The 27,926-nt window shown below is 41.6% G+C and overlaps 1 pseudogene; it reads left to right on the plus strand.

Moving 5' to 3' along the window:
- Positions 1 to 1,142: 1,142 nt before the first annotated feature.
- LOC147639131 (uncharacterized) lies at positions 1,143 to 27,655 on the plus strand (annotated as a pseudogene).
- Positions 27,656 to 27,926: the final 271 nt, after the last annotated feature.

The following is a 27,926-nucleotide window of genomic DNA, read 5'->3' on the forward strand; positions in this document are numbered from 1 at the left end:
GAGCACTCTCTCCGCAATATAACATTCTCTCTTGTATCATTCTTTTATGCATTTTTATATAGAGTGTTAGTCTCTTGTGGTGTTTAGTCTATCTCTCTATGTGTGATGTAAGTGGTCAATGGTGTGAGTAAGTGGCATGCAGGGATACTATGGTTCTAGGAGTAAGTGGTCAATGGTGTGGTGTGAGTAAGTGGCATGCAGGGATACTACGGTGCTAGGAGGTGGTCATAGAGCATGATAGATGGTGTGGAGCATAGGTCTTCCATGTCTAGCTAGTGAGGTCAACGAATCCTTGCCGAGTATACTTTCTTAAGAGGATCCACACTCCCTTTCCCCTAAAAATAGGGTGGCAGCATGAATATATGTACAAAAATACTATGTCTCGAACAGTGCTATTTGGGTACTGAACTAACTCTTTGAAAGGTGTAAAGCTAGATTTAACGAAATCCATTTTACTCTATGAGAAAGACCTCACAATTCTAACTTTTAGGTTTTACGATTCAAACCTTCATGATTCCCTTCTCCCACGTCGTGTGCTGGAGTTTCTTTCTATTTCTCTCTCTCTCTCTCTCTCTCTCTCTCTCTCTCATGCTTGTGTGCCCACACACAAATAAGGCTTGCATTTCTCTCTCTCTTTCTCTCCTTCTCCTTCTCCATCTCTCTCTCTCTCTCCCCCTCCCACACACACATAGAGATGTTTGAATTCTCTCTCTCTCTCTCTCTCTCTCTCTCTCTCTCTCTCTCTCTCTCTCCCACATATACACACAGATGACTAAATACTCTCTTTATCTATCCAATTGAATACACAAAAGAGAAACATGGTGGAACTACAAGAGCTGGAAGAGGTTGAAACTTTGCAAGTCTAAACACTAATCTCTCTCTCTCTCTCTCTCTCTCTCTCTCTCTATGTAATGCAAAAGTGGGGATTTAACATAAGTTTATATGTTATAGGTTAATGCACTCCCATCCCAGGAACATAACTTCATTAGGGAATATGAAGCACAATGCAAAAGAAAACAAAGAGACAGAAACAAAAGAAAAACAGATGCAAGAAACTGAGACCATGTAGAGACCATTGATGGCAAAAAAGAGCAGAAATTTCCAAAGAGATTGTGTAGTTTTCTCATCAGCAAACAAAAGGAATGGACATGGCCGCTAAGAAAGATATCTTCAATCATCTAATCCTTCATCCTTCATTAAAAGATTTGCAAAACACAGTTCCAAGGCACTACAACGATGTGCAAACAATGCTCATAGCAAATATTTTCAACATGCTCCGAAGTTTGAAGAGGTCACGGTATGTGGATGAATTATTCATTAGGACCTCAATGGAAGGCTTCTTGGGCCCTTTTATTTGGCAATTTAAGGGGTCAAACCTTTTCTCTTAAGAAGAAACGTTTTCTAATTAGAAGCTTCAAAACGGCTACTTTATTCGAATTTGAATTTTGGGGGGAAAATGGAATTTAAAATCTAGCGGACAAAACCATATCATGTAACATATCTATGGAAAGCTCTTGATGCGTAGATCACGGATCTATAATCTTCGCTTAAATCGGAGCTTGTATGTAGAAGTTATGGAGGTCCGAAAATTGTAAAATTGCCTCCCCCCTTTTTGGGGGAAAAAGTGCACCCTTTGACCACTCTTACACCTCTCTTACAAACCCAACATTTCAGTCCACATGGCAACCCCCCATTTGGCTGTTCCTTAATCACCTTGATTAGGCTTGGGCAAATTAAAGGGCCCAAGAAGACCCCATTCACTTCCTAATGCCTCAAAAGGTCTGCCATGATGATGCTCTTAAACTCAAAAGAATCAGAGGAGTCAACTGGCCTCAAACTCACTGATGTCTCTAAGCTATTATCCGTTGATAGAAGGAACTTTTATATATGTGGCAAAATCTCGACTGGAACTTCAAAATGACAACTCCATGTTGTATTTCTCCACATGTCATAGGAAACAACCAAGAAGCCGCATACCTGATGAGGTAAAAGAGGTGGTTGTCAATTTTTGGACAACCAAGACTCGTGTGTCCCCTAACAAAAAGGACATATGTCGAGAAAGAATTGGTCGAAAGAACTACATCGAGCACCCAATTCGTCTACTAGATGTATCAAAGGTATGGCTAATAGTTGTTTAATTAATGTGCATCTATTATTTACCTAATAGCTTTCTCATAGTTGTATATATCTGAAGCCTAATAGGTAACATGCTATGCTAGTTAATAGATAGATAGTACCTACTTAACACTTAGAGTGTGCAGCTAACTAAGACTTGATTAATACATGTTCACCTAATATATATGTAATAGTTGTTTAATTTATGTATACTTTTTAGATATCTAATAAATAACTAGCTATTTTAACTAGTAGATATGAATATAATAGCAACCTTAGTTCAATTATAGTTGTGCACTTAATTTCTACCTGATAGCTATCCAACACATGTATATAGCTAGTAGCTATATATTAGATGTTGTGTAACTAATTAATAGATATGCCTTTAATAGTAGCTAACAGCTCTATATATCTAATAGTTGTGTAATAGTACTATAATAGCTTACTAATAGCTCGATGTCTCATAGAATGATATCAAATAGTTGTTTATCGTCTAGTTTTGATAGATGTTGCTATCTACCTAATAGCTAACTAATAGTAGTTGTTGATAGCTACCTAATAGAATTATATCTAATAGCTATTTATCTTATATCTGACTACTAGTTGGTCATTGCTAATAGTTGTAGATAGCTATTAGGTACCTAAAAGCTAGTAGACACAGCCTCATGATAGCTTACTCATAGTTTTCTCCAATGACTGTTTAATAGGCCACCCAATACCTATCTGCTAGCTCATTTGATATCTAACTATTAAACAACATTATAATAGTAATTTAATAGCTATCTAATAATTGTGTAATAGCTACCTTATAGCTATTTATTAGCTATTTTATAGCTACCTAATAGAATTTATAAAATAGTTATTTTATAGCTACCTAATAGTAGCTATTGATAGCTACCTCATAGAATTATATCTAATAGATATCTATCTTATATCTGACTACTAACTGTTAATAGCTATAGACAGCTATTAGCTACCTAAAAGCTAGTAGAGACAGCCTCCTAATAGCTTACTAATAGTTGTCTAATGATTGTCTACCACCCAATAATTGTCTGCTAGCTTATTGATAGACAAGATTCTAGTAGCAATTTAATAGATGTCTAATAACTTTATAATAGCTACCTTATAGTTGTAAATAGCAGTGTTGTTGAAAGAACGATAGAGGGGGAGGAGACACACACACAGAGGAGCAAACCCTAATGTATATTGCAAACCCTAACCATAGAGGGAAAATCTCCACTCTCACACAAAGCATAATGCCATAATCCATAATACACACAACACTATGAGTTGTGTCCACACACATCTAACCCTAGCTAATGTCCACACACTATGACTAGCTGGACATGCGGTCATTTATGTCTCACACATGTTCCTACCTAACATGCCAGCACATAGCATAGCTGGCTCACACTGACATCGAGCTTGAATCTCATGAGCCCCTCTCAAGCTCATGATGTACTACCGATGAAGATGTAGATGAGCTTGGGATATCAAGGCTCTCAACAGGTAGAGGGGGAGGAGACACACACATAGGAGCAAACCCTAATGTATATTGCAAACCCTAACCATAGAGGGAAGCCATCTCCACTCTCACACATCGAATAATGCCATAATCCATAATACACACAACACTATGAGTTGTGTCCACACACATCTAACCCTAGCTAATGTCCACACACTATGACCAGCTGGACACGCGGTCATTTATGTCTCTCACATGTTCCTACCTAACATGCCAGCACATAGCATAGCTGGCTCACACTGACATCGAGCTTGAATCTCAACAGCCCCTCTCAAGCTCATGATGTACTGCCGATGAAGATGTAGATGAGCTTGGGATATCAAGGCTCTCAACACTCCCCCTCAAGCTCATACCATGTACTCCCAACATAGTACGGAAGTACTCAAACTTCTCCCTGCTAAGTGGCTTTGTAAAGATATCTGCCACCTGCTCATCAATCTTCACATACTGTAGATCAACTGTTCCATCTAGCACCTTCTCTCTGACAAAGTGATAATGGACCTCTATGTGTTTGGTCCTCGCATGAAACACTGGATTCTTTGCCAACTGTATACTGCTCAAGTTGTCACAATGAATGACAACTTTGCCATCAATAGGCTCACACAAATCTGTCAAGAGATTCTTTAACCAAACTGCCTCACAAGTAGCAATGGCTGCACCCCTGTATTCAGCCTCTGTACTAGATAAAGCAACTGTAGGTTGCTTCTTGCTACTCCAACTCACCACAGCACTTCCAAGTGTAAAAGCATAACCACTAGTAGACCTCCTGTCATATGACCTACCTGCCCAATCAGCATTTGTGTAGCCATGTATATCCAAGCTTTTACCACTCTCATAAAGTAGACCATAATGTGCAGTGGTCTTAACATATCTCATAATGCATCTCACTGCATCCAAATGAGGCTTTCTAGGGCTCTGCATAAACTGGCTTACTAGCCCCATAGCATAACTCAAATCCGGGCGTGTGATAGTCATGTAAATGAAACTACCAACCATCTTCCTGTACATAGATGGATCATCCAATTCCTCGCCATAATCAGCCCGCAACTTCACATTTTGCTCCAAAGGTGTACTCATAGGCTTACACCCTGTCATGCCATATTTTGCCAAAATATCCAATGCATATTGGCGCTGTACTAACCATGTACCTGCATGATCTTTGACCACTTCAATTCCAAGAAAGTATCTCAACTCACCAAGGTTTTTCATGTCAAATTGCCCACTCAATGCTTTCTTGACATGCATCACATCTGCACCATGATCACCTGTGATAATCAAGTCATCCACATAGATGATGAGTAAAACAATCCCATGCGCTGTCTTCTTCACATAGAGTGAAGAATCTGCTGTAGAAATCTAAAAACCAAGTGAGATAAGATATCTGCTCATCTTATCACTCCAAGCACGAGGTGCTTGCTTCAGACCATACAATGCCTTTTTCAATTTGGATACGTGAGTGGGATACTTGGGTGTACATACCCTTCTGGCTGTGCCATATACACTTCCTCTTGTAGATCTCCATTTAGAAATGCATTCTTGACATCCATTTGATGCATTTCCCGGCCATTAGCTGTAGCCATAGCAATGACTGCTCTTACTGTCCCCATCTTTGCCACTGGACTAAAAGTTTCATCATAGTCCAGACCTTGGGTTTGTGCATAACCCTTTGCTACCAATCTTGCTTTATGTCTCTCAATGGAACCATCAGATTTGCACTTCACTTTGTAAACCCATTTACAGCCAATAACATTCTTGTCATTTGGTAATGCAACCAAATCCTATGTATCATTATGAACCAATGCGTCCATCTCAACATCCATTGCTTTCTCCCAGACATGCTCTCCAATAGCCTCTGTATAGCATGTAGGTTCCACATGCTTCACCATAGATGTCATATATGCATAGTGCATAGGAAAATCTCGATATGTCAACCTGTCAACGGGATATCTCACTCTCTGGGATCTCCGCAATGCATGCGGATCACTCTGAACACCTGTCACTCTAGCATGTGGTGGCACATATCTATCCTGCCTAGCACCAGGTGTGCGTAAAACAGGTATGCCAAGCTCCTCATCCAAACTCTCTGAACTAGATGACTCATAACCTGTGATTCCAATTCCTTCGACCTTCTTCTTTCCTTTGTCCATAGCACTACTCCCAGTGCTCACACTCTCATGCCTCAAACGTCCTGACCATGGACGTATAGAACTACTCTCAGCTTCTGCTGCTGGCCCAAACATAGTAATAGAACTAGAACTTGCTTGTGTGGCAAGTTCACATGCACATCAGCTTCAAGTGACTCAATGACACCCTCATCTTTTGCTTTGTACCAACTAGCAAGCTCATCAAACACCACATCTCGTGAGATGACATTTGTATGCCTTTCAATCCTGTGCATATCCAACAAATACACATTTCTCTGCCTTAGGATCCAACTTCCTTCTTCTTTCATCAGGCACATGTACATAAGCTATGCATCCAAAAACTTTGAGGTGTCCAATGTCTGGCCTATAACCTATAAGCCGCATCTCTGGCATACTTCCATGAATGGCTGCTGTAGGTGTTTTGTTCAGTATATACACTACAGTAGCACATGCTTCTGCCCCGCCCTAGCCACTTCACATATCACTCTATTCTTTCTCTCAACCACACCATTGTGCTGAGATGTATACCTGCAAGTCAACTATCTTCTTATACCATGCTTTCTCAAGAAATGCTCAAAAGCTTTTGAGGTGTATTGACCACCTCCATCTGTCCTCAAACATTTAATCCAACAGCCATATTGCTTTTCTGCAAAAGCTTTGAAATCCATGAACTTTTCCAACCCTTCACTCTTCTCTCTCAGAAAGTATATCCATGTCATCCTGCTGAAATCATCTATGAATGTCACATAGTATAAACTGCCTTTGATAGATAGGTTTTGTGTAGGACCCCATACGTCACTGTGTACTATCTCAAGTGGCCTGCTACTCATATTTCCTTCTCTAGGAAACCTCAACCTAACCTGCTTTCCAAACTGACAGGCTTCACAAACATGCATATTCCCATCACATTTGAATCTAGGCAGCCCACTGACAATGCCTCTTGTTTACATGTTCTTTAATCTTTGTATATTGACATGTCCAATCCTCTTATGCCACATATAAATGTCCTATACCACATTCCTGCTTTTAGAGAACATGGTTGATTTTAACTCAGGAATTCCAGCATCCAGCTTAAACAATCTGCCTTCTTTCTTGCCTTTAGCAATGACTCTACATCCATGTTTGAAATCCTCAACGAAGCAACCATGCTCGTTGAAACGAACCTGTAATCCCTGTTCCACCATTTGACCAACTGAGGCCAAGCTCTTTGTGATAGAAGGCACGTACAATACATCAGACATAGATTTTGTTTGACCATTGTGCATAACCAATGGTACACTTCCAACATGTGTAATGGCATGCTGAGTATCATCTCATGTTTCCACATAGCCTTTCACATCCATAGGCTTCATATGCTCAAACCATTCATGATGACACGTCATATGGTTTGATGCTCCAGAGTCCATATACCAAGTATCATCATTCTCAACATTTTGTCATCATCGATCCCACAACATGTTTCATGGCAAACAAATGATTTGCAGTGCCATCATTACTGCTTGATGCATAATTTCCACCACCATGTTATGCATAATTTCCACCATAATGACCACCACGTTGTGCTCTACCCCCTCTCAAATCATTCTATTTGCGGAAACAATCTCTCGCCATATGACCATATTTCGCACAATAATGGCATTACACATCTTGCATAGATGTTTGTTGGCCTTGCCAAACGTCCTCTACCACGGGGGTTACCTCTACCTCTTTGAGGTGTATATCCATGACCACCTCGAGCACCATATGAAGGCTGAAAATTCTGTTGTGGTGACCACATCTTGCATAGATGTTTGTTGGCCTTGCCAAACGTCCTCTACCACGGGGGTTACCTCTACCTCTTTGAGGTGTATATCCACGACCACCTCGAGCACCATATGAAGGCTGAAAATTCTGTTGTGGTGACCTATCCTGCCATCCACGACCATTACCACCACGGCCACGTGATGCGAATCTCCCCCTGCCTCTAAAACCTCTCTGCGAATAGAAAGCCTGATTCCTGCCATTATCATCATGGCTAGTAGATGCATCCAGAATTGAATCACTGAGTTTGATTTCCTCAACCAGCAAGAGTGAAACCAACTCATCAAAATCTGGTAAACCTGTACTCCTCACTCAGATAGATGTATCAAAAGATTTATATTCCTTGCCAAGGCCACGCAAGGTAATATCCACCAAATCATTATCAAGCATGGGGGCATTTATTGTGGCCAATGCATCTGCAAACTTCTTTATTTCTTGCACATAGTCATGGATGCTCCTTTTATTCCGCTTCACATTATGTATCTGCTGTCGCAATTGAGACTTGCGAGCACTCGTGTCTGTATCAAACATATTTACCAAAGTATCCCATGCATCTTTGGGATTCTCAGCATCTTGTATGTGTATGAGCATAGCATCAGAAATACATATAGACTGATAATGCAGCACTTTGAATGCTCTTTCTGACCATTGCTTATGAGCAATAACCTACTGCTGTGTAGGTTGTCGTGGTAGCTCAGGCTTTGGCTCAGCACCTGTAATGAGATTCCAAAATCCTTTTCCTTTCAAGAAACTTTTTATCCTGTACTTCCATGCTTGGAAGTTCTTCCTATCCAGCTTTTCACCAACAATCTAAACTGGATTATCCGACATGTTTGCTCAATGCAAAAACACCTTGCGTACACTTCCAAATCTGTAACCAAGCCTTCCTTAGCTCAACCACACTCCAATGAGTGTTCCAGGTACTCCAAAGTAAGCACCAATCTTCAAATTTGATGTAGAAAATCAACTTGTATGCATCCAAGATGAACTGACTCACGCAGTCCGAGATACCTTGCATTGATGCACTTTCCACGGCTCCAAATCACAATGTAGTGGTGCAATCAAGTATGTAAAACTTGTATTGACACCTAAACAACCTCAATGTTGAATATCAACACCATCTGACATGTGTACATATCAATTTTTGAAAACCCCTTTCACTGTTTTGGGAAAAACCAGAAAAACTAGAAAAACCAGTAGTAAAATAGCTCTAATTTCTTCAATATTTGTCTAAATTGAGCAACCAGGCATTCATTAGCTTAGCAATGATGTCTACCAACTCCATGTAAGAGGAATTTGTCCAACTGTTTAAGACCAAAGATTAATTGCTCAGTTAAAATGACCCTATTTCTCTGCAACCAGTGGTGGACAGCCTATTTAATCAGCTCATTCCCAGCTCAATTAGGCATAATTGATCAAACCAACCATGTAGCCCTCTTCTCCAATGTGTATAGCAACCAATTGCTAAAGCAATTGTGGAAGTTATCAACCAACCAAGTATTAATCGACCTCCTCGCTTCAAAATGATCAATTTTCTGCCTTGTTTCTCTGTTAGAGCTGCGCCGCCTGCTCTACAGGGATTTGTGGATGATTATAATACTAATTGATGATGTATTCAAGTCCCCAACACACTTGGGTATGTGTGCAACCAGTCAATGCTTGAATTTTTGCTAAAAACACGCTCCAAATGCATCAAATCTTCACCTCCTTTTCTCTGTTTTGTGAGAGCTCAAAAACCAGTAAATTCCACTCATTCAAATGCATTCAAATTGCTCCAAAATCAGTATAGGGCTTGCATAGGAGTTGCCAATACATCTCTCCTTGTCAGATACATATGTCTTTTGCCAGATTTACATGTATTTCCACCATACATCAATGCTTTCAAGCTTTAATGGAAATCTTCCAAAAACCAAAAATTTGAGTTGCTCTAAATTGCTTTGTTTTTGCCTGTATCACCTGCAATCCGCTCAAGGATGTTTAGAAGACCTTACCCGATAGGCCAAGCTCTCAGATCTGATAGTAATCGGTGTGCTCCAAGCTTCACAGCTCTAATGGCTAGCTTCACAGCTTCTTCTCCCTCTTCTCTCACTCACTCATAAACCCTAATAAACAGCACAAGGCTCTGATACCATGTTGAAAGAACGGTAGAGAGGGAGGAGACACACACAGGAGCAAACCCTAATGTATATTGCAAACCCTAACCATAGAGGGAAGCCATATCCACTCTCACACAAAGCATAATGCCATAATCCATAATACACACAACACTATGAGTTGTGTCCACACACATCTAACCCTAGCTAATGTCCACACACTATGACCAGCTGGACACGCAGTCATTTATGTCTCACACATGTTCCTACCTAACATGCCAGCACATAGCATAGCTGGATCACACTGACATCGAGCTTGAATCTCAACAGGTGTGTAGGTGGCTTAATAGTTATTAATATGTTTATAGGTGGCTTACATGCTTTCTATGTTCTCCATTACAGACTGATCTCTTACAACGTTTCACGAATGCTTTTCCCAATGTCACAATTTGGCTTCTTGCTTTTGAGTTAGCGAAGCCATACTTTGTCCGAAAACTCAAGGATAGGTTATCATGTTGTTGTATCTACCATGTGCAAATTTCATTTTTGAAGGATGCTGTCAATCATATGCATAGTTAGGCCTTCAGAATACATGGTGGGTTGTGCAAATGTACATGCACGGTGTGCATGGACTCATCACTACCATGTCAATGGTCTGCATCTAAACACACTCTGAAGATCATTTCAAAGGTTATAGATTATGTCTTGTGCACCCTAGGAAAGATGGGCCTACTTACCATGCAATAAAATGTCTCATGGGTGAATGTATGAAGTGTGGAGCACAGCAACTAAAATGTTTCCCACGCGAGTTGTTTCAAGATGCAAAAACCATAATAGTGCAAGTATTTGAGGATGTGGAAACATGCACTTCTGAAGGTGAAAAGAAGAAAAAAGAAAGGACCTTATATGAAAGGAGATGAGTTTCATTGATCTATTGTAGTTGTTTAAGAGCTACCTTCAAAAGTTCATCAAACATGACCATGTATCGATGGGCAGGCTGAACAGTTCAAGGAGTGCATTATGCATTTTCTAGATGATGTAGTTGTTTGATTCGTGGACTTCGTTGATAATTACTCTTTCAAGGAACAAAATGAAATCCAATCCATGCATTGGTACTCCAATCAAGTTAGCAATTTTTTTCACATTACCTACTATCGTGTTGGAGGTGAGGTGAGAAAGACTATACACTTCTTCATTTCTAGCGATAAAAAGCATGACACTCTGTTTGTACAACATTGCTTCATGTTTCATTGACAATGGTTGAAGGACAAAGACTTGGATGTCAACCAACATTGGGTTTGGTCTGATGGGGATGCATATCAATTCAAGGCAAAGAGGCCCTTCTATCTTGTTGGGAGATATATATGCTGGGTTTACAAGAAAAATAATGGTATGGAACTTTTTTGGTAGTGGTCATGGTAAGGGACAACATGATGGGGCAGGTGCAGTTGTGAAGAAGGCTTTAACACACGAGAAATTGAAGGACAATGGAGTTGAGTTAAAATGTGCAGGAGAAATTGAAGGACAGTGGAGTTGAGTTAAAATGTGCACGAAATGCCATGCATTTCCTTTGTCTCAACACTTATCCAATGGATCCATTACACACTACCTTTCCAAGAATAGACACGTAGAGCCTATATTTTGGGAGGTCAAGGTGAGAGATGTGAATCAAGAGATTTGATGGGATTGTCAAGCTTTCCCTAAGGCACGCTCATTGCATTATATTCTTGGCTACTCAAAACAAGATGGCTCTACACTTTCATATAGACAACTGTCTTGTTACTGTAGTGCATGTATGCACGATCAATGGAGAAGATGCAGTCACAAAACCTATGTGACAAGTTGGAGCTACCATAAGATAACTCAAACTAACAGTGAAAACACTGATAAAGAATTTGATGAGCCTACATATGAAGGGCATTAGGAAGCACTAAGCGAAGTACTCCAAGTAGGAGATAACTTTGCTGTCAATGTTGAGGAGGGCAATGAAGAAGGAGTGGATTTCTACTTGATCAAGTGCACAAGTACCAAGGAGAAACTCAAAGTAGATGAGGAGGATAGTTAGGGTAATGAAATTGATGCAGGGTACTACATTTTGAAGGGACTCTTTTATAAGAAGCTAGATGAATCCTATTACAAGATGTTGAGTAGAAAGCCTATGGTCTACATATAATTCCATCTTGTTAGATGTATTAAAATATCTACGACACCTATTCAAGGTGCCAGGGGATTGTATATGATCTTGCTCGAGGTCTTTGAATATGTATACAACAACATGCCATGGGAGCTATAAACTCATTTTTAGTTATTAAATATATTTTACATTTTGGCTTTAGTCTAGCATTCAAAAGTGTCAATAAATTGGTGAACAAATATAGTCAATCAAAAGGGTGGTTGCAAGATGAGGGTACTCACTTTTGTTCACTCTCTCTAAAATTGGGATATCCACACATCTCGGGCGGAGTACCTCGATCGTGATATCACCATCAATTAAAACACGACACATGCCTCCCAAGCCTAAAGCAACATATCTCGAACGAGATACCAACTAATGCCACGCTAGCAGGTTCGGGTTTCCATTCATCATCCATGTCACCAGTACACGTCGCCGCCACCACACTATCTCGATCGAGATATTCATGCCACTCGGATCCACATCAATGCCACAGTGTATCCCCCTAGACACACCACTCAAATGTACATTCAGCATATTTGACCAGCCCATCTCCACCATCCACATATCTTGAAGAACGAGATATTGAAATAAAATCTTGACCATTGAAATACCTTGTTCGAGGTATAGAGATGTAATCTCATCCATCCACATATCTCGTTCGAGGTGATGAAATCAAGACTATTTAAAAACCTCAAACGAGGTTCATCTACAAAATCCGACCCATCCATTCACGCACATTTGAAGATGCGATCCTAGCCGTTTAAATATCTCGATTGAGGTATTAAATGAATCTCAACCGTCAAACATACCTCGATCGTGGTAATGACTTAAAATCTAAGCCATCCATGTACCTCAAAAGAGATACTAAATTCAAATCTTAGCCATTGATCCTTCACCAACCCTAAAATTAAGTGCGTATCTTGGCTGTTTTTATCTCACTAACCCTAAAATCCAAAGTGTACATCTTGCAAACCCTAAAGTGCATGATGCCATCGAACCTCATTCGAGGTTATAAAACCGGAAAAGTTTTTTTTGCCTCATTGTTAGAAGTCGTTTTCACTCTCCTTACTCTCTTGATTTGGATTAGCATTAGTGGGCCCAATAGCATTGTTTTATAGCTTCATTAGTGCTACTTAGCACTAAGCATTGGACCTTTCACATTGGACCTTTGTGTTAGGCTTAGGTTTTAGCATTATGGGCCAGGAGGAGAGTCGCTCGTCTATTGTGGACCTCATCTCGTGGAGATAGACCGTGGAGATAGACCGACTATCCGTAGGAGTGCTAGAGACACACTATCTACATTACGTATCGTGGCAGACTTGGAGGCGATGCTTTCATCCCTTCATAGCCTTCATGATATTGTTTATGTAGATGAAGTGGAAAGCCCACCGCACTACTCCTATGCCACATGGCGTGACATATCGTCAGGTTTGTGATCTTGGTCTGATTAGGGATGGAGCCTACTTAGATCTTTTACTCAATAGCCGTGGGATGAGGCTGGGAGACGGGCAAGCCCCTTACTATTTTGCAGTGTTTGCATCCTCGTATGGCGGCACATATCTATAGGCGATATGTTGCCACATATGGGAGGATGTCGAACAACCGCCAGATTTCCATATACTTTGCAAAGCAATTATATGCAAAGTTTGTCTTAAGGGAGGAGGTGGATTACACTAGGCACCATCGGCCTGGTGGTGGTGCTGGCCGAGGCCGTCTTCACAACTAGGGTAGCCGGCCTCCACCAACCCTTCGTGTAGCTCCTACATATCCAGCATTTGTGCCTATGTCAATAGTTGAGGCTCTTCGCACCCAAGAGGTAGGTTTCTCTTGTACATAAAAGAGTTATAATTAAGGTCCTAAGTTATAAATTTCTTTAAGTAATACCTAATGAGAGATACTAATCAATTATTTCTATGCTTTACTTTTTGCGTAGGTTTTTGGTGGACTGAGATAGAGAGTTCTAGAGCTGAGGCATAGCAGCACATGACTATGGAGCGGATTGCATAGCATAGGGCAGCAGTTGATGCTACATGTTCAGGAGTTCCACAGATCCTCAAACATGACAGTGCCCTAATTGCCTTTATATCCATGGCTTGTTACAGAGGTTTTTCGACGACCTCTCCCTCTAGGATGCACCACCATTCCTCCGTGATGCCTACTGCGCTCTCTGTATCGAGGACATTATGCTCTAGGATGTGGACATTTTTTCCATTTGTCTTGCATCACCCAAGAGCTAGTACGCTTCTCAGCATGTCCCTCTTGCCCCGCATGCGTCGACCTAGTGACATACAGAGTTTTGGGCATTGACAATCTTCACCTAGGCTTCGCTCGAGTAGATGTTAGGACTAGCAGGCCTCTTGATTTTACCTCAGCTACTACTGACTTGGACTCGACACCGTCGCTCGATGATGACAAAGATCAAGAGCCTGAGGTGCCTCCAGAGATTGAGTGGAGTGCACATGAGTTTGATGCATACCAGAGACTCCTTCACGAGAGCCAGATCACAGCATATGAGTGTGTGGGTGGTGGTGAACCTAGTGGCACCTCGGGTGACGGTGCTATTACCAGCAGTGTTGGTTCTCATGAGCAGTGTGTTCTTTACAACAAACAAAGGAGCTTACACGCGTAGAGTGGCAAACATGTACCATTGATGATTACATATTTTGGGTTTATAGACAGAAACGTCTTGTAGTAGCACGACGTAGAGAGAGGGAGAGGGCTATAGCAGCTTATGGAACTCGTGAGCTCCCAAGTACATCGGCACCACCAGCTCACGATCCTGCCTTTGAGAGGCAGACCTCCCCACAGATATTCGATGACCCCTGCAGCCGACACAGCCTCCTTGACATGCACAGCAGCCTCAACGCACACATTGACTTGATGATTTTGATTGGGTTGCATTTTTGATAGGTGACTAGACTCAAACTAGCTAGGTTAGCTCACTTACATTGTACTTAGATTTATGGGCAGTGAGACTAACCTCAGACTAGCTGGGGTAGCTCATTTTCATTATCACAACAACACAAAGCAACTATAGACGCGCAAAATAGCCGGCGCGTCTATAGGCGTTACTTGAATAGAGAAATTACAGGCGCGTCTAACAGTCGCGTGTATTTGCATGTGTATTGACGCATCTATTAGGGTGTCTACACTGAAAATCTAACATTGCGTCTAACAGCGCATCTATTTATGCGTGTATTAGCACGTCTATTTACGCATGTATTAGGGCATCTATTAGTGCATCTACAGTGATAATTAGACGCGTATTTAGACACAAAACAGAGAATACAAAAAGAGAGATTTTGGTGTAGGCTGGTAAATGTACATCAATGCTTTTTTGCAAACCCACATATACAAAAAATAAGTGAGGTGAGGAGAATGAGACAATATGTAAAATAGTTTAGCCAATATCACTGATGGGCTATGGTTCAATCTCATCCTCAATGAGATCAACCCTTGCCAAACTATCTACTTCAAAATCCAAACAAGTGTTTAGATCTACAAATACATTCAACCCACTACTACTTGTGCTACTCATGTGCTCATCAAAATCAGCATCACCAATGGTAGGCTCGTCCTCACAAGTAATGGCCTCAATATCTGTATCTCCTATCTCATGATCCTCCTCCTCTCTCGTATCACGGTCATCATCACCTCCATGGCCATGATCATCCTCCATACGCTCCATATTCGTAAATGTACTATACACCACTTTGGAACGTGGCACAATAGGTATGACATGCCACCATCTGTTATTATCCACCATTGGTTGTTGATAGATAGCCTAATTCAAACACAAATACAATCATGTTATTTTCCTTGCATCGAAGGTATCAAATATTTAAAAGTGAGTACTTTTATATGTGTGTACAGTACCTGTTCACATTGTTGCGGTAGTACTAGTGTGTCCTTACTTTGCCAAAACTTTGTGGAGTATATAGTTACGAAGCCACTTGCATGGCATTTGATTGTTGCATTAGGGCCTCTTTCCACCACGTCCTTAAACCACTTTACATCCAAAACATACACAAAGAAGCGCCGAAATTCAAGCTTAATAATATCTTGGATTATGCCACAATAATCATCCATGGCTCCATTGGCTCCCTCAAAGCTAGCAATGACGCCGCAATCTTGTGTGTTTCTCTTATCATCAATCCGTTGTGTTCAAAAATGCTTGCCTTGACACCATATAGCATTGAACATAGTGCACTACACCAAGACAAAATCAATTAAATAAGCAATCTAAATTATTGAAAGCTCCTAACTTATACATAACATTCTATATACCGATCTTGCTCATGCATCCCCTAGCATACTCCCATTCTTCCATTGTGATATGCATCCCCTCGTCTTTCTCTACTTTCTCCATTTTGTCAAGTAGCCAGTCCACATGAATATCCTTTGGAAGTGATCTTAGATACTAAGGGTATGGCACACGAGATCCGTGGTGTGTATGAAAGAGGGCCCTTTCTTCTTGTCTTCTTGCCTTTGCATCCTCGTATCTTGTCACCCATCTTTTCATCACATCACTATTAAGCAAGCAATAGAGGTTGATATTATTAAGCAACTCCGTGTCTATTACTTTGTTGCGTCCTTTCCCTTGAGGCACAATAGAGGTCATCCTTCGGTCTTCATCATCTCTCTATAGTCGTGGGAGAGAGCTATCCACATCAACAAGAAACTCAGAAATATATACAAGTGACTCTTGTATCAACCAACCCTCGGCCATGCTACCTTGGGGTCTTGCATTTTGTCTCACGAAACCCTTCAAGGTCTTCATGAAGTGCTCGAGGAAGAACAACCATCGTGCATGTATAGTTTCGCATATAGCAATCTCATCCACCAAATTCACTATGAGATGTAGTTGGCTTGTGAGAATAGAACGTGGAAATGTCTCCTCCACTAAACCAACCACCTCCACTGTCATAACTCGAGCATTCTCAAGCATGGTGGGATCTATTTCCTTTGAGCTCACATACTTAGAAATGAAAAAGTACACCATATTAGCAATATGAACACCTTGCATGGAGCATTGATACGCATCACATTTTGTATCATGTAAAGTACCTCACAAGCTCGCCCATCTTGTAAATACAATCTTTCACGTCCTTTGATGCACTACGAGAAATGCTAGTAGGTAGTATGAACTAAACACACACTACAAGACACTGCTGCCATACACGCGATAAGTTACGGGCGCAGGTATGGTCGCGCATGTATATGTATCGGGCGCGTGTATATTAGCATTTAGATTCGCATGTATTGAACTTTAAGAAATGCGTCTACCATCGCGTGTATATTGGCATCTAAATTTGCGTGTCTGGTTTCATAAACGCGTGTATAAGCACGTGTATATACACGCAATTATACACGCATCAATACACGCGTGCTTTATTAAGAAAAACTAAATTCCTTAACAAAATTAAAAACTATTTTCTTTAAACCATCTCATTATACATTACAGTATATATCATTACACAATCTCACTACATGCATTTACAACAATGAAATATATTCAAAAATAAATCATGAGATGATAATTAAAAGACAACATATACAATAGAAATGTCATCAATTTAGAATGATACAGTGATGGATTGGTTAGGGTTTGATCTCATCTTCAATAAGATCCATCCTTGCCAAACGATCAACATCAATATCCATTTGATCAATTTGTAAGGCTACGATTAAATTTATTCCACTATCGATATTCTGTCCATTGATAATGGTATCGATGTCCTGATCATCCTCATCAACATCACCATCATCCTCAATGGTAGGGTCATTCTGATGATCATGAGAAATGGCACGCTCATCCTCATTTATCATGATCATCTCTTATTTCTTGATTATCGATCACAACATCTTCATTGGCATGTTCGACATCATCTTCATTGCGGCTTGTTACATCCTCCATATGCTCCATATCAGTGAATGTATTATACATCACTTTTTGGAACGTGGTGCAATAGGGATGACGTAGGCTAAGGCCTCAAACCTTTGTACATACCAATTAGTATTTTACACTTTTGGTAGGCCCAAGACTTTAAATTTGTAGCTATGATAATGATACACCACCCAAATCCACTATTTTTTGCATAGGGGACCCCTTAGGTAATATTCAAAAAAATAGCGGGTGGCAACACACTGTCCTACTCCTCCGATGTCTGAGGGTGGTGGAACTTTGCAAGAGGATAATGATTCATCAACCCAGTCTGCTTGTATATCAGCAGTACCCACCACAAGGAGTCTACCCTCCAATGGTATATTATTCTCCTCGCCCCACTCCTCCACCAACCTTTCCTCAAACTACACTTGCCTCCAGCCATGGAAGGGCTGACACAAAAAATGTTGAGATTAGCCATGAAAACATGCTCCGATCATGACCAAACTTTGCAAGCATGTGGGGGTGGGTTCCCCCACATGCTTGCAAAGTTTAGTCCCCACTATCAGAGCATGTTTGGGTACGATGGTATGGGGAAGGCCCAGATTTTTCATGGCCTCTTAAGCACCAGGAGACTTGAAAAATCTGCAAAGGGTGCTAATTACCAATCCAAACATGCTCGGATTGTGACCAAACTTTTTAAGCATGTGGGGGTGGGTCCCCTCCACATGCTTGTAAAGTTTGGTTCCCCTCCACATGCTTGTAAAGTTTGGTTCCCATCGGAGCATGTTTGTGTACGATGGTATGGGGAAGGCCCGGATTTTCCATGGCCTCTTAAGCACCAAGACACTCGAAAAATTCGCAATGGGTGCTAATTACTCACTCAAACATGCTCCTGACCAAACTTTGCAAGCATGTGGGAGTTTTCCCCCCCACATTCTTGAAAAGTTTGGTCTATCAGAGCTTGTTTGGGTATGATGGTATGGGGAAGGCCCGGATTTTCCATGGCATCTTAAGCACCAAGAGACTTGATAAATCTGCACTGGGCACTAATTGCTAACCCATGCATGCTCCGATTGTGACCAAACTTTCCAAGCATGTGGGGTGCACGGCCCCCCCACATGTTTGCAAAGTTTGGTCCCCATCGGACCATGTTTGGGTACGATGGTATGGGGAAGATCCGGATTTTCCATGGCCTCTTAAGCACCAAGAGACTTGAAAAATCCACACTGGGCACTAATTACTAACCCAAACATGCTCCGATCATGACCAAACTTTACAAGCATGTGGAGGTGGCCCCCCCCCATGCTTGCAAAGTTTGGTGCCCATTGGAGCATGTTTGGGTACGATGGTTTGGGGAAGGCCTGGATTTTCCATGCCTCAAGCACCAAGAGACTTGAAAAGTACTCACACTGGGCGCTAATTACTAACCCAAACATGCTCTAATCATGACCAAACTTTGCAAGCACGTGGGAGGGAACCATACCCACGTGCTTGCAAAGTTTGGTCATGATTAGAGCATGTTTGGGTACAATGGTATGGGGAAGGATCGAATTTTTCATGGCCTCTTAAGCACCAAGAGACTTGAAAAATCTGCACTGAGTGCTAATTACCAATCCAAACATGCTCTAATTGTGAGACCAAACTTTGCACGCATGTGGGGATGGGCTCCCCCACAGGCTTTCAAAGTTTGGTCCCCATTGGAGCATGTTTGTGTATGATGGTATGGGGAAGGCCCGGATTTTCCATGGCCTCTTAAGCACCAAGAGACTTGAAAATTCCACACTGGGTGCTAATTACCAATCCAAACATGCTTTGAATCATGACCAAACTTTGCAAGCATGTGGGGGTGGGCCTCACCCACATGCTTGTAAAGTTTGGTTCCCATCGGAGCATGTTTGGGTACGATGGTATGGGAAAGGCCTGGATTTTCTATGGCCCCTTCAGCACCAAGAGACTTGAAAAATCCACAATCCACACTGGGCGCTAATTATGAACCCTTGCAAAGTTTGGTCCCCATCGGAGCATGTTGGGTACGATTGCATGGGGATTTTCAACACACAATATGATAGCCAAAGTGTTAAAAATTTTAAAAAACCAAGAACATCAACTAAAATGTAAGCATACTCAATAATGAGAAAACTCATTAATGATATAAACATCAAATAAGTACATCAGAATGTGAGCTTACCTTGCTACTCTGGGTTTAGCCACTAACTCAAAAGATCAAGGCATACACAACAAGACAAAGCACCTACAGACGTGCACACAGACACGTTTACTCAACTAAAAAAAAACTTACAGGCGCGTCTATTTGCACGTCTATTAGCGCGTCTACAGACCCGCATCTAAAGGTGCGTTTGAAAGGTAGCAAACAGACGTGCCTATAGACGCATATATAGATGCGCAAATAGATCGTCGAGGAGAAATTTAAAAAATAGACAGACGTATGCATAGACGCATTTATACACGCAAACAGACAGACGCATGCAAACATGTGTTTTCATTAGAACTCATAGTCATAACTTGAAGTTTTAAATTTATAAAGAAAGTGCATACATAAGCCTACGAAAACTCTGATTGTAGTTGCAAAGGAATTCTCATTCACAGACAAAATAGCAGCATCTTAAAGACATTAGCAAAAGAAAATTATATTGTCTCGAGAAAGTGCAAACATAATTTCCTGCATTACATAATCTGCAATGGACATAAATCTAGAAGGCTTTGCATATCTGCAATGGACAAAAATATCCAACCAAAAGCCAAAAATCCCTAATACATTCCTTTTATATAACACCAGTAGAAGGAATATTGCAGTGTCCCGAGAGTGCTTGATTGATCTCCAAATTTGTATTTTGGCACATATGACTCTTTTTTCAGATCCCTCAAAGCAAACTCTAGACACAAGAGCATCTTGGAAATTCACATATAATAACTGCATAGGAGAGTCCATATTTCTTTGAATCAATTGTTGTAATCCCAAAAATGAGTGACTCTGCTTGACTGACCACTATCTCACGCACTACCTCTCCTTCCATAATAAGTGCTCTATTTATGCAATCTTGGCTTGCCTTGCTTATCTTCTCCTTCCATAATAAGTGCTCTATTTATGCAATCTTGGCTTGCCTTGCTTATCTTCTCCTTCCATCTAACAATGCGGTCATCACCTTTGCTCGTTCGGCAAACATTACGTGGTGTAGTGTGAATAGTGGAGACACTTTGTTTGACACCCTCCAAAATAAATCTCACAGCTATGAGTTTGGCTGTCTCTTCTATAGGCAAACATGTGGCTCTAGCAACCTTCCAAAGAAGAGCAGGTGGCCCACAAGTCCTTCACTCTAGTTGAATGAATGACACTCAATGGACAAAAGTAAAACATCTGCAAGCTCTCCTTATCTTTATACTATTGATGTCGTGACGTCCTTTGAAGTAAGGTGCGGGAACACCCTTGAGTGGCCCTTCCTTCTTATCATAGGCAAATGTCTAATCGGAGATAAGATACTAACAAATTTATTTCCTGTGGTATTCCCAAACTAGAGAGATAGAGCTTTTTCATTGATGGAGTTCCCAAACTAGAAAGACAAGGTTTTTTTACTGATGAAAATAAAAGCCCACCATCCTCTCCACCATGTACAATATCCTCCACTAACTGACTACAGTTAAGAGATGAACTGGAAATAGTGCATTCCGTTGGCATAGATGCACTAAGTTTAAATGCATAAACACCATCAGTGAACTTTATTCTAGGCACTACATTGTTTTGATTTTCCATTAATATGTTCTTATTACCCAAGGAGAAGTACTCTTGAAGCTCTCTCCCTATCAAAAAAACCTCTTCTAATTCAAAACAAAGGGATAGAATCTTCACAAAGCCAAAGCAAAGAATATTAGTGATCATTTTGCTTGCCAAATGCAGTTATTGATAAACTTTGGGAAATATATCCACAGGAGGCCAAATTCAAAAGCATAGCCCTTCCTTTTCAAATATTGAGTACTGAGTAGAATGCATTTAAAACAGAATATATGTGCCACTAGTATATATCCTTTTCAAATAGTGACTAATGAATATAATTCATTTATTGAATATATTCACTACTAATATATGCTAGTATCACTAATTAAAAACAATTTAATGCATAATATATATATATAGAAATAATAAGACATAGTATATATATATATATACATACACATAAATATACCTATTTAACTCTAGCGCTCTCTCTGTCTCTCTCTCTCTATTCTCTACCTATCTCTTTTCTCTCTCTCTCTCTCTCATCTCTACCTATCTCTAACTCTCCCAACGGCCCCTCTATCTTGGGACTCTATCTCTATCCATCTATCTATCTCTCTTAGCCAGCAATATTTCTCTCCATCTCTCTGACTCTATCGCTCTATCTCTCTTAGACATCCCTATCTTAATCCCTCTCTTTAACAATCTCGCTCTGTACCCCATATCATATCTCTGACTCTCTACCTACCATTATCCATCTCCCTCTCTTAATCTCTCTCTCTCTACGTGGTCTCTAACCTCTCTCTCATATCTCACTCTCTACCATTCTCTCTCTCTCTCTCTAGCTTAGGCTCACACTCTCCCAGCGGCCCCTGTCTTTCACTCTCTCTCTCACTCTCCTATCTCTCACAAACATTAGATGAACGAGGAAAACACAAAACAAAAACACAGGCTCCTCTCTCTCTCTCTCTCTCTCTCTCTCTCTCTCTCTCTCTCTCTTCTGGGCTGCTTCTTCAACCAATGTCCGACAGAACCTGCTCCTCCCTTTCACACCTCCTCAGCTGCAACTTAGTATTAGATCCTTCTTCCTCGACACTAGCAGCACTCTTTCTCCTCATAAGCTTTGCTAGGGAACGAGATAGAGGGCATATGACATAGTCATATCCCCTCTCTCAAGGCCACCACAGGCCTCCAAGCCCATACACCAGGGCATATGAGAGAGACATTGGTCTCTGTCATATGCCCTCTCTCTCATGCCCACCATGGGCCTCCAAGCCCACACGCCGGCATATGGGCTTGGAGGCCCATGGTGGGCATGAGAGAGAGGGCATATGACAGAGACCAATGTATGGGCTTGGAGGCCCATGGTGGGCATGAGAGAGAGAGGGCAACATCAATATGAGGGTCTATAGGGTTCTGTTTATAGGTCTTGGAAATGCAACTAGTTAAAGATCGGAATATTTCAACTAGGGAAGCAAAATGGGGAAGACGAAGAACAAACTTTTGACTAGAGGAGCCCAAAGTGGATTGATGGAGACAAAAAGGGTTAAATTGAGACCCACATATGATATGTGCATGTGCTAATGATGTGCATGGGTATAGAATACATTTACATAAAGACCCAATGGAATAGGGTATGGAGAAAAGATTGAAATTGTGATTTTGCTATCAGGTACATAGAGCCTTGATGGTCACAGCAATAGTAGATTGATAAACAAGTGTAATGGTATTATTAACATTATCAAAAGTCATTGCAAATGCATTGCAATGATATGGGTGATGCAATAATATATGCTATTGTTTGATGTTGATATATTAATTAGTGCAACCCAAGAGACTAAATCTTTACTCTTAAGCATTGCAAGTAATGATTTTGCTTTTGCACGCACAACACATTATAAATTCAAGGTCACAATTGCATTTGCACACTTCTCCAACAATCCAAATAGCACATGTGCCCTCATGCTACATGCATGTGCCCTCATGGATCCATGCAAATTTAATTGCACACATTTTATCTACTCCATATAAACAAATTCATGAAAGAGATTAGAAGACCTGAGGTTATCAAATTTTTCCAAACCAAACCATACAATAGTCATAGTCTTAGCACAATAGTCATAGTCTTAACACAACACCCAAACCATACAATAGTCATAGTCTTAGCACAATAGTCATAGTCTTAACACAACACCCAAAACTCAATACACTTTACACCTTCTCTTCTCTACTCTGATTGTCTATAAACTGACATCCTACTCTTATCCCTTTGTTAGTTTTGGTATTGATTGTATCATAGTATGCATCCATGCTCATCTTCCTTGCAACTTCCTCCACATAACATGGTAGTACACTACAATAAGAATTTCATAAACCGCATTTCATTAAAATTTCAAAGCGCACTACAAAAACTCACACACAATGGCATATCATCCCAGAGTGCATATAATGTCCTAAACAAGTCAATAGTAGTAGCCACAACCATGACTAAAAAACAACTCAATAGCAGTAACCATACTAATCAAAAGTACAACCATATGCATGGGATAGTAATTAGTGCCCAGTGAGGATTTTTCAAGTCTCTTGCTGCTTAAGAGGCCATGGAAAATCCAGGCCTTCCCCAAACCATTGTATACCCAAACATGCTCCAATGGGCACCAAACTTTGCAAGCATGTGGGGGGACCCACCCCCACATGCTTGCAAAGTTTAGTCATGATCGGAGCATGTTTGGGTTAGTAATTAGCGCCTAGTGCGGATTTTTCAAGTCTCTTGGTGCTTAAAAGGCCATGGAAAATCTGGGTCTTCCCCACACCATCGTACCCAAACATGCTCTGATGGGGACCAAACTTTGCAAGCATGTGGGGGTGTGCCAATCGGAGCATGCTTGGGTTAGTAATTAGCTCTCAGTGTAGATTTTTCAAGTCTCTTGGTGCTTAAGAGGCCTTTAAAAATCTGGGCCTTCCCCATACCATCGTACCCAAACATGCTCTGATGGAGACCAAACTTTGCAACCATGTGGGGGGCCCACCCCCACATGCTTGTTGCAAAGTTTGATTAGGAGCATGTTTGGGTTAGTAATTAGCGCCGAGTGCTGATTTTTCAAGTGTCTTGGTGCTTAAGAGGCCATGAAAAATCCCATACCATCGTACCCACCAAACATGCTCCGATGGGAATCAAACTTTACAAGCATGTGGGGGAAAAAAGTTTGGTCACAATCGGAGCATGTTTGGATTGGTAATTAGCGCCGAGTGCAGATTTTTCAAGTCTCTTGGTGCTTAAGAGGCCATGGAAAATCCGAGCCTTCCCCATACCATCGTTTCCAAACATGCTCCGATGGGGACCAGACTTTGTAAGCATCTAGGGGGAGACCCACCCCCACATGCTTGCAAAGTTTGGTCATGATCAGAGCATGTTTGGGTTAGTAATTAGCACCCAATGGTGGATTTTTCAAGTGTCTTCGTGCTTAAGAGGCCATGGAAAATCCAGGCCTTCCCTATACCATCATAATATGATAGCCAAAGTGGTAAAAAATAATATGCTAATGATGATTTTCAACAAACAATATGATAGCCAAAGTGTTAAAAAATCAAAAAACCATGAACATCAACTAAAATGCAATGATCCTCAATAATGAGAAAACTCATAATGATATAAACATCCTTTAAGTACATTAGAATGTGAGCTAACACAGCCACTCTCGGTTTAGCCACTAACTCAAAAGATCAAGGTATAATGAAAATGTGCTACCCCTTCTATTCTGAGGTTAGTCACTCCCATAAAATCTAAGTACAATGTAAGTGAGCTAACCCAGCTAGTCTAAGTCTAGTCACTATCAAGATAGAGATCTAGTCAGCAGTACCCTCTCTAGCTCCCAATTGCTCTAGAATGCTCTCATGGGCATCCACTCAAAGCCAAAAACGAGGGTGAGAACTGTGTTTTCAGCTGTGTACTTAGCGAGCCTAGTAGCAACCACTAGATGAGAGAACTGAATTGCCTCTAACTCCCACTTCCACGGCTGGAACACGACTCCCCCGATGAAGTCGAATCAGCTGGTAGAATCGGCCTGCCACAATCATGCTATGGGCGTCAAAAGAAAACCCATGATCATCCATTGTATCTTGGTCAAGGATGCACTGTGGCCTAGTAGCAACCACTAGATGAGAGAATTGAAATGCCTCTAACTCCCACTTCCACTCTGCTGGAACACAAGACTCCCCCAATGAAGTCGAATCTGCTGCTAGAACCGGCTTGCCACAATCATGCTATGGGCATCAAAAGAAAATCCATGATCAACCACCACTGTATCCTCATCAAGGATGCACTTTGGCCTAGTGCAACTCATCAGATAGTAGTCTACTCTCTCGCTATTGCCCTCACCAGCAATAAAAGTAAATACATCACCCTCCTGTAGCAAATCTGTAAGGTCATCATAGCAAGCCATGAACGCAAGACCTGTGTGCTCATATCGGACAACACTGGATGTGAAGGATACTCGGGGGAGAGGAATGTCTGTATCGATGCATCTGCCCATCCTCTCGAGGCGCAATGTGACCAATCACCATCCATACATGCTCCACAGAAGCATGCAAACCATCTTGTGTAAATCGTGGGAGCCGCCATGCACATGCTCCTGATGGAATGTAAGCCCAAGGTGCCAGGTACTATGTCACAATAATGGGAGGCTCTACGGTCAATCATGCCACCATCCACATGCCAAAAAAGTCTCCTGACAATCCGAGCATCACGTTTGGGATACAATGATACTGCACTCCCACACAAATGTTGGGAGCACCACTCGACTACGTGGCCCGCATCTTTGAACCGCTCAGCATCCTGCCCGCACAACAGCTGATGAGGCCTAAGGGCACTACAAGACAATGCTTCCATACACGCGTCTGATACACGCGATAAGTTACGGGCGCGTTGTCGTGCCATGGAACGTCTATGGTGTGAAACCATGCATGTGAGGCCATTAAATGCAAATCCACATGCATGGGATTAAGTGCCACAATGTACATGATATTCCAAGGACTAGCAAAAGTCCCTGTGCCTGTGTACATATGGGATGTATGGCGTGTGGAGAGTTTTGCTTTGGAATGCGTTGCCAGATGTAAAGGGTGGAATGGTTTGTGTTGAGCTTGTTGCAGGCCTGTCCGGAACGAGGTTTACTGGAGGTCGGCTGGGATGATATCAGTTGCTCAGTCGCTTGATATGTGTGCGGGTCCTAAGATAATTGGGCACTCGTAGATTGTGTTGAAGGTATGAAGGCATGGGCAATTAGGAAAGAGGGGCCAAGGTCGCTTGGACATGGTGTGAAAAGGATAAGAGTGATGGTGGCCAATGTAGCTTGAGATATGGTGTGAAAAGGATAAGAGTGATGGTGGCCAATGTAGCTTGAGATATGGTGTGAAATGAAGGCATTTGGGGTAGCCATTTTTTAGGTGAAATAAAAAACAATATTGACGTGGTCTGCAGTGTTGAAAGCAACGTGGAAGCTTTACGAGCTGCCACCGTGCGCAATCGAGAAGCTACAGCGAGAAGAGGCATCCGCCGCCCCGCAGGTACACAATAGTGGGAGACGCGACCAGTTGGGAAGGCGGCACGAGCTCGTGCCAACTTGACAGCACATGGGGATATCAATGGCAACAATGTTGTCGTTGGGCTGGGCACTCGAGCCACTAATATAGTTAACCTTGTCACATAGTGACGGTGTTAGACAAGAGGCTTGGTGATCTGTGTAATTTGTCAGTCGTGAAACGACGATAGAAATCATGAGGCAATAGCAGTTGCTAGTGGCGTAGAGGCATTGGTTGCACTTGCTCAAAGTTGCAGCACTGGATCTGACAGTCTGCAGGAGAGAGCTGCTAGAGCCCTTTTGGTCTTGTCAGTTTCTGCATAGCAATTGGGAAGGAGGGTGGTGTTGCAGCTTTAATAACTCTGGCGTATTTTGAGGCAGAGGATGTGCACGAAACTGCAGAGCAGGTGCTTTATGGAACCTTACGTTCAACTTGGGCAATGCTTGGCGTATTGTTAAAGAAGTAGGAGTTCGTGCTCTTGTGCAGTACCTATGCTCGTCCTCTAGGTCAAAGATGGCTCGCTTGTTTGCTTTGCCAACGCCAAGGCCTCCTTCCTCAACAAAAATGTAAAGGTGGTCACATCATCGATCGCCTCCTCAGCAACCTAAAGAAGTTCTAAAAAGGTCACCCCTCCAAGTGCAGTCTCCAGACATCGAGCTAGCCAATAAGGATGACCTCATCTGTCAACCTAGAAAGCTCGATACCGCCCACGTCACGACAGCTTTGGTGAACCCGACGTGAAATTGCTGGGGTGAGAGTGTGGTGAAATACACAGGGAAGCTATGGCTGAGAATCCTGAGGGTCAGGGGGTTCATTTTGACCCCGGGGTTATGTAAATGTTTCAGATGTTTACTATGTATATGCAATAGCAGCAAGCTG

Source organism: Cibotium barometz, chromosome 4 (genome assembly GCF_041138505.1).
Source record: "Cibotium barometz isolate CiBa-2024 chromosome 4, ASM4113850v1, whole genome shotgun sequence".
Taxonomy (NCBI): Eukaryota; Viridiplantae; Streptophyta; class Polypodiopsida; order Cyatheales; family Cibotiaceae; genus Cibotium; species Cibotium barometz.